The sequence below is a fragment of the Bombus huntii genome, unplaced genomic scaffold, assembly GCF_024542735.1.
Source record: "Bombus huntii isolate Logan2020A unplaced genomic scaffold, iyBomHunt1.1 ctg00000246.1, whole genome shotgun sequence".
NCBI classification, from domain to species: domain Eukaryota; kingdom Metazoa; phylum Arthropoda; class Insecta; order Hymenoptera; family Apidae; genus Bombus; species Bombus huntii.
This window is the reverse complement of record NW_026099461.1, coordinates 31734-40000: the sequence shown is the minus strand read 5'-3', so window position 1 is coordinate 40000 and position 8267 is coordinate 31734. Positions and strand designations below refer to the sequence as shown.

General features: G+C 47.6%; 2 non-coding genes across 2 annotated transcripts; both read right to left on the bottom strand.

Annotated features, from left to right (window-relative positions):
• Positions 1–1700: 1700 nt before the first annotated feature.
• On the bottom strand, positions 1701–1855 carry LOC126877794 (5.8S ribosomal RNA). The gene has a single exon (XR_007695334.1). It is a non-coding gene; the product is annotated as a 5.8S ribosomal RNA (ribosomal RNA).
• A 2800-nt stretch (positions 1856–4655) lies between these two features.
• On the bottom strand, positions 4656–6578 carry LOC126877796 (small subunit ribosomal RNA). Its single transcript, XR_007695336.1, has one exon. It is a non-coding gene; the product is annotated as a small subunit ribosomal RNA (ribosomal RNA).
• Positions 6579–8267: the final 1689 nt, after the last annotated feature.

The window sequence follows — 8267 nt, the reverse complement described above, 5'->3', positions numbered from 1 at the left end:
GCCAAACTTCGTTCGTCGTATCATGTTCGAGCTAAGACTCACGCAAGACATCCGTGTAACGATCGTCCGGTTTTTAACGTCCGTCCTCTTTTTCTCCTACAGCCGTTTCTCTTCTCTCGACGATTCCAGCGGTTCCCGGTACGGGAACTCACGCAAGTGAAAAAGCGAGCGAGACGTACCGTCGGGTGGGTGTGTGTGTTCGGGGACTGGACGACCGGCGCGACGTTAGGATGCGCGGTCCAGCGATAGACGACGAAGAGGCATGGGATGACCAACACTCTCTTTTCTCTATTCTCGAAGCGTCGAATTGCCATAAAAAAAAAATCACACGCGCGCACGACATAGTCGTACGCGCGTGTATACCTCGTCTCTCTCAAAGTTTTTTTCTCGAGCCTCGCCAAAGGGGATCGTCTTCTTCCTCGTCTACGATCTCTCCGACGACGACGACCGTACGAACAACTTCGTAACGGACTCACATGCGCATCTTCCTCGGGTACAGAAACGCTGCGGAAAACACCTCGAGCTTGTAGTTACAGCAGCACCCGTGTATAGCCGATCTTAGACACACGCTAGTTCGCACACGCGTTACATATATAATATGTAAGATTTCCGACGAACGTGGCTTTTCGGGAGCCAGGCGCGCGGGCAGAGAGATACACGACGACGGGGAAAATTCGTCCCGATACGAGTACGTGTACTCTCCGATCTCCGCGCGACGCTGGGGATCATACCTCCCTAAGTCGTCAGAGCGCTCGAAGAAATCTCGCGTGTGCGTTCCCGGATCTACGGCTGATACTTTCGGGGCTTGTAAAAAAGCACAGAGCGTGTAAAACGCAACGACGACCCATCGATGCGACGGTCCTCGTTGTTGTCAGTCGCTTTCGCGAAGAGACGGAGTGGGCATTCGATCCCTGGGGCTGTACGAGAGTCTTAAGAAAAGACGGTAGATTATGGCAAAGTTTCGCACGCCATCGAGTTTAGGTTTTTTTTTTGGTTCTCTCTCTCTCTCCTCTCTCGACCGAGTTCCCATATTTGCTTTCTCTCTCAGTCTCGCCAAATATAATATTCTTTTAAGACGACGTCGGGGGCGCGGACCTTCGTGCGTCGAACACCGGCAAACGTAGCATATATCGCCTGATATGAAAAAAAAATCGGTCACGAGGAGAACACTACGAGTATATACGTTCGATAACCGATACACGAAGCGGTGCATAAGCGGGCGGTCGCCCTCGTAAGGACGACTCACGACGCCGCGAGCACTCACGCAGGTCCGTGACCGGTTCTCTCCGCTCTTATTCGTATCCCTTCGTATACCTTCGTCCGACTCTGAAACGTTCTCTTATAATTTTTAAGAAGAACGACGGCGGGTTGTCAAGGCAAGAAGGGACAGAGAGAGACAGAGGTAGAGTTTCGTAGTCTCCCGTGAACACGATAGATTATATATCGAGCATGCGTACGACTTGCACGGTCTCTGCACGACCGCGACGAACGCCGACGAGCGTCCAACAATCGCTCGTACGTCGCGTATGTTCTCTCCGTCCGCTCTTATTCGTATCCTCGTTCTTGTACCTTCGTCCGACTCTGAAACGTTCTCTTATATAAAGAAGAACGACGGCGGGTTGTTAAGGCAAGAAGGGACAGAGAGAGACAGATACGGAGAGTAACGATACGCAACGCAAGCAGTCTTAGGTTTACGTGAGCAACCCTCAGCCAGGCGTGGTCCAGGAATTGTATCCGTGGACCGCAATGTGCGTTCGAAATGTCGATGTTCATGTGTCCTGCAGTTCACACGTTGACGCGCAATTAGCTGCGTTCTTCATCGACCCACGAGCCAAGTGATCCACCGTTCAGGGTAATCTTTTATAAATTTACAACAGTTCAATACTCAAATGTACTCTTCTCGGTTCTAGCGAAGCCGAGTTCCGTCACGTTCGACCAACGGGAATCGAACGCGCAGAAGTCGCCATAGGATTGACGACACAAAAACGTTCGAAAAAAAAAGAAAACGACGAACGCGCGAAGATACGCGCGTTCGCCGGCCGGGCGTAAAGTACATTATGATATATAACAACCATCGAGATCGAAGCTCCGTTCGTCAGGAAACGACGGGGATATATACACCCGATTCTGAATCCTCTGTACAGCACACGATCTCGCGAACGAGTAAGCACGGTGGCTAGCCCATGTTATATATGTGTTTGATTCTACTCTCTCGTCCAATTATTCAAGAAACAGCGCGCGTGCATCTCTCCATCGTTCGGGTGATAGTAAAGATTCGATGGGATTCGCGCGGCCGTCCGCCTCGAGCGGTCTTTCGTCCCAATATCCAGAAGCAGAGTTTGAAAAACTCTAGCGACGGCACGGGTGTCCGACTCACGACATCGAGGTTTCGAAGCCGGCGATCCCCTCCGAACGGATGGCGACCACGCGACCGACTGAAAGCATGAAAAATCGACGAAAGATAGAACACATCTCCGTTCGGGTGGTGTTTTTTCTTTAAAAAAAAAAAAAAAAACAAAAATTCGATGGGACTCGCAGCCATCGTCCTCGCGCGGTCTTTCGTCCCGATATCCAGAAGCAGAGTTTGAAAAACTCTAGCGACGGCACGGGTGTCCGACTCACGACAACGAGGATAGACAGCCGGTCCCCTCCGAACGGGTTATGCGACGATAAACTCGATGAAACTTTAGTCTCGTTCAGGTAGTGTGTGTCTTGTAAATCAAAAATTCGATGGGACACGCATCCATCGTCCTCGCGCGGTCTTTCGTCCCAACATCCAGAAGCAGAGTTTGAAAAACTCTAGCGACGGCACGGGTGTCCGACTCACGACAACGAGGATAGACAGCCGGTCCCCTCTGAACGGTATATTATATATGAGATGATAGACGACAAACTGGATGAAACTTTAAGTCTCGTTCAGGTAGTGTGTAAATCAAAAATTCGATGGGACTCGCATCCGTCGTCCTCGCGCGGTCTTTCGTCCCGATATCCAGAAGCAGAGTTTGAAAAACTCTAGCGACGGCACGGGTGTCCGACTCACGACAACGAGGAAAGACAGCCGGTCCCCTCTGAACGGTATATTATATGAAACTTTAAGTCTCGTTCAGGTAGTGTGTAAGTCAAAAATTCGATGGGACTCGCATCCGTCGTCCTCGCGCGGTCTTTCGTCCCGATATCCAGAAGCAGAGTTTGAAAAACTCTAGCGACGGCACGGGTGTCCGACTCACGACAACGAGGATAGACAGCCGGTCCCCTCTGAACGGTATATAATATACATTATGCGACGGTAGACGATCAACTAGACGAAACTTTAGTCTCGTTCAGGTGGTGTAAAAAAAATTCGATGGGATACGCACGCACGGCTGTCGTCGTCCTCGAGCGGTCTTTCGTCCCAATATCCAGAAGCAGAGTTTGAAAAACTCTAGCGACGGCACGGGTGTCCGACTCACGACATCGAGGCTTCGAAGCCGGCGGCGTTCCCCTCTGAACGAACTTCGGCTAGACTAGTTACGAATCGTTGCTACACATCGTCTTCATCGTCGTCGTCGTCGACATCGACATCATCATCATCATCATATCATCATCATCATCATCATCGGTCATCGTCGCATAGCGGGCCAACATCCACGCGATGCGTCTTCGTTCTAGGTTACCCGATCCACGAGTATGTTACACGTGGTTTCGTTATTTCGAACGAAACGACATACGAAGAGCACACGCCCTTTGGGTAGGAAGCACGTTTCGAGAACGACGAGAGTTTCGATGAAAGAGACGAGAGAAGTCGACGCAGAAGGTATCCATGGATCTTCGAAGAGAACCTTCGAAGATGTATATCGGTATCCTTTCGCTCTGCGCGACTCGCTACAAGTTCTTTCGCTCTCGTCGACTCGTTCTAGACGCTTCGTTCGATCCCAAAGAGGAGTCTTCGATATGTCCCGTTGCTAGGAGGAGAACAAACGCAACACAGACCACGAAACATAGAAGAGAATAGGCGAGCATGATCACTCCGACACGAGGCACTTTAGAGATTTTCTTATTAGTTTGCATGGACTTTTATATTTCGTTTGTACGGTTTCCACGATGCAAATACGAAATACGAGATCGTGACGGCGGGTCTTTCTGTGTACGGCCTCTCGCAGGCGCCACGACTGCATTTCTCTTTACACCTGGTTTCCATCGTAATTTTTTCGTTTGATATCGAGCCTTAACTTTTGTTGGCTCTTTCGAAGCTAGAGTTCCCTTTTATTAGAATTTCATATATATATATATATATTATATGTTATATGTTTTATTCGGAGACGGCGGGTCTTTCTGTTTACGACCTCACGCAGGCGCCTCGAATAAGTTTCATTCGCATTTCGTTTTTATACTTGTATATATATATCTCTTCATCCCGATGATCGAGAGAGAGTGCCACCTTCTCTTCGTATAATTCCGTAGCTGGAGGGTCGTCTCCTCCTTAAGAATATTTCTATTCGTGCCAACGGAGGTTGCCAAGCTCCCTGGCGTTTTCGTTTGTTAAAGTATATAGCTTGTTAATACGTCGTATATACTTTCGTCGATACAGGAGGAGTACGGCTCCTTACCGACCATTGTGATATATATTTCATAGTTTTTATATGTGTTCAAGTCAAATTCTTTTGGTATCGTATCGTTAATGATCCTTCCGCAGGTTCACCTACGGAAACCTTGTTACGACTTTTACTTCCTCTAAATGATCAAGTTTGGTCATCTTCCCGGTAACATCGGCAATGCTTATCACATTGGCCGCGCACCAGTCCGAAGACCTCACTAAATCATTCAATCGGTAGTAGCGACGGGCGGTGTGTACAAAGGGCAGGGACGTAATCAACGCGAGCTTATGACTCGCGCTTACTGGGAATTCCTCGTTCATGGGGAATAATTGCAAGCCCCAATCCCTAGCACGAAGGAGGTTCAGCGGGTTACCCGGGCCTTTCGGCCAGGGAAAACACGCTGATTCCTTCAGTGTAGCGCGCGTGCGGCCCAGAACATCTAAGGGCATCACAGACCTGTTATTGCTCAATCTCGTGCGGCTAGAAGCCGCCTGTTCCTCTAAGAAGATTTGTTTGTACGTTGGTAGTAAAAACCCACCGACCGAAGCCGGGGGCCTTCGAGATACCATAAGTTACGTCTATTTAGCAGGCTAGAGTCTCGTTCGTTATCGGAATTAACCAGACAAATCGCTCCACCAACTAAGAACGGCCATGCACCACCACCCACCGAATCAAGAAAGAGCTATCAATCTGTCAATCCTTCCGGTGTCCGGGCCTGGTGAGGTTTCCCGTGTTGAGTCAAATTAAGCCGCAGGCTCCACTCCTGGTGGTGCCCTTCCGTCAATTCCTTTAAGTTTCAGCTTTGCAACCATACTTCCCCCGGAACCCAAAAGCTTTGGTTTCCCGGAAGCTGCCCGCCGAGTCATCGGAGGAACTTCGGCGGATCGCTGGCTGGCATCGTTTATGGTTAGAACTAGGGCGGTATCTGATCGCCTTCGAACCTCTAACTTTCGTTCTTGATTAATGAAAACATTTTTGGCAAATGCTTTCGCTTCTGTCCGTCTTGCGACGATCCAAGAATTTCACCTCTAACGTCGCAATACGAATGCCCCCATCTGTCCCTATTAATCATTACCTCGGGGCTCCGAAAACCAACAAAATAGAACCGAGGTCCTATTCCATTATTCCATGCACACAGTATTCAGGCGAAGGTAGCCTGCTTTAAGCACTCTAATTTGTTCAAAGTAAACGTATCGGCCCACCTCGACACTCAGTGAAGAGCACCGCGATGGGATATTAGTTGGACCGCCCGCGAGGAGCTAAGCCCACCGATAGGACGTACCACATAATGCCAGTTAAACACCGCGAGCGGTGAACCGACACTGTGACACACAGATTCAACTACGAGCTTTTTAACCGCAACAACTTTAATATACGCTATTGGAGCTGGAATTACCGCGGCTGCTGGCACCAGACTTGCCCTCCAATTGGTCCTCGTTAAAGGATTTAAAGTGTACTCATTCCGATTACGGGGCCTCGGATGAGTCCCGTATCGTTATTTTTCGTCACTACCTCCCCGTGCCGGGAGTGGGTAATTTGCGCGCCTGCTGCCTTCCTTGGATGTGGTAGCTGTTTCTCAGGCTCCCTCTCCGGAATCGAACCCTGATTCCCCGTTACCCGTTACAACCATGGTAGGCGCAGAACCTACCATCGACAGTTGATAAGGCAGACATTTGAAAGATGCGTCGCCGGTGCTAGATGACCATGCGATCAGCACAAAGTTATTCAGAGTCACCAAAACAAACGATGGACGGACAGACGAGCCATCCGCCACCGATTGGTTTTGATCTAATAAAAGCATTCCTACCATCTCTGGTCGGAATCTGTTTGCATGTATTAGCTCTAGAATTACCACAGTTATCCAAGTAAATGTAGGTATGATCTAAGAAACCATAACTGATTTAATGAGCCATTCGCGGTTTCACCTTAATGCGGCATGTACTGAGACATGCATGGCTTAATCTTTGAGACAAGCATATGACTACTGGCAGGATCAACCAGGGATCTTATTCGTATAACAATTCTTATAAATTTCGTTTAAGTTCTCTTCGTGTCGTAGGTGGGACGTAAGCACCGTACGACGAGACTTTTCGTTCTTAAGATAGATATATCTATAAAATATATCTCCTAGCGACGTTCGAGATACACCCATAGTTCAGTAATAATCTTCGAACGCCGCTCGCAGCCACTTTGTAATTCTCAACTCCACCTCCTCTCTTCTCTCTCTCTCTTTCTCATAGTCTTATATAAAATGTTTAGAATCGTACTTCTAAAGGAACATTTCCATAATGCTGTCTTCGTGTAAAAAGACTTATTAGAATATCTTAGCGGTAAAGCACGTATACGCACCTCACGCTGAACGAACAAGCGCGTATCCCAGTGCGTCGCGCTGGACATACCGTAAGAATATTCTTTCAATCGGTAGAACATTTTCGGCAGAAGACATACTACGCAAAGATAGTACGCTCCTACCGCCTCATCGGATACTTCTGCGAAAGCAGAAGTTTTTATAGAAAGCAGACGGTTATACTCTTTTGAATGAATCGATGCTCAGTTAGTACAAGCACACACGCATCTAACAATTTTTGTTAGAATACGTACACACAGGTCACCAGCTTCCCGACTCAGGGGAACCTTGCCACGATATTTGGTCATTACGTCCAGGACAGCGACCCGCGGCGCAGCAGTGTAGAGAAAAAACCAGAACGAGAACGGAGGAACAGTCGAGAAATAGCGTAAAATACACTAAGACTCGAGGAGCGGTGACTGAATTCTCAACCGAGGCCGTAGAATAGCCACGCGCTCAACGCTGTTCCGACCGAACCGTCCGGCTCGACGTCTCTCTTATAGATACGAAAGCGCCAGCCGGAAGGCCGGCGCCGGCCGGGCTAGCGGCCGCGCGCTTACGGTGCAAAACCTCCGTAGCAACGTACCGTTCGGAAGGGACGCTGGAACTTAGTCTCGCGAACGCTCGATCACTACTATACAAAGCCAATATCCAACCATCGAAATACATTACCAGACGTTTTATTAACATAATAGAAATGCATTTTTACCAAAAAATTAATTTTTTTTTTCACCGAAAAATTGCATCAGTAAACATACTCTTTTATCGAATACGGACAAAAAATAAGTTTATAATCAATTACAATACGTTAAAATAAGTAGAAATATGCAAAAAAATATATACCTTGTAACGTTAATTAACGAAAAAATTAGAAAAATATCCCAGTCGTGTCAGTTCGACGAACGCTAATTTTTTGAAAAAATCGATAAAAATGTTTAATCCCGACGTATCTAATAGAGATAGAACGATTCCCGTAAAAAAATTTATACCTTGTAACGCTTTTTAACGAATAAACTCGAAAAAACTTTTTCGCCCTCGGAATTTTTCTAAGTCCCAACGTACCGGCTCGGAATTTTTCTATGTTCCAACGACCGGTCGTGTCGGTCCAAACGTTTTTATATCCGTCTGCCGACGATATAAACGCTTAATCCCGACGTATTTTATCGAGTTATAACGATTTCTTGAAAAATATTCGTACGTTATAACGCTTTTTAACGAATTAATCGAAAAAGAGTGTTCGGTCCGAAAATTTTCTAAGTACGAACGACCGGCCGCATAGGTCCGTTTTTAAAAATCGTTCTCGGACGGAAATAAACCATTAATCCCGACGTATTTCGTCGAGTTAC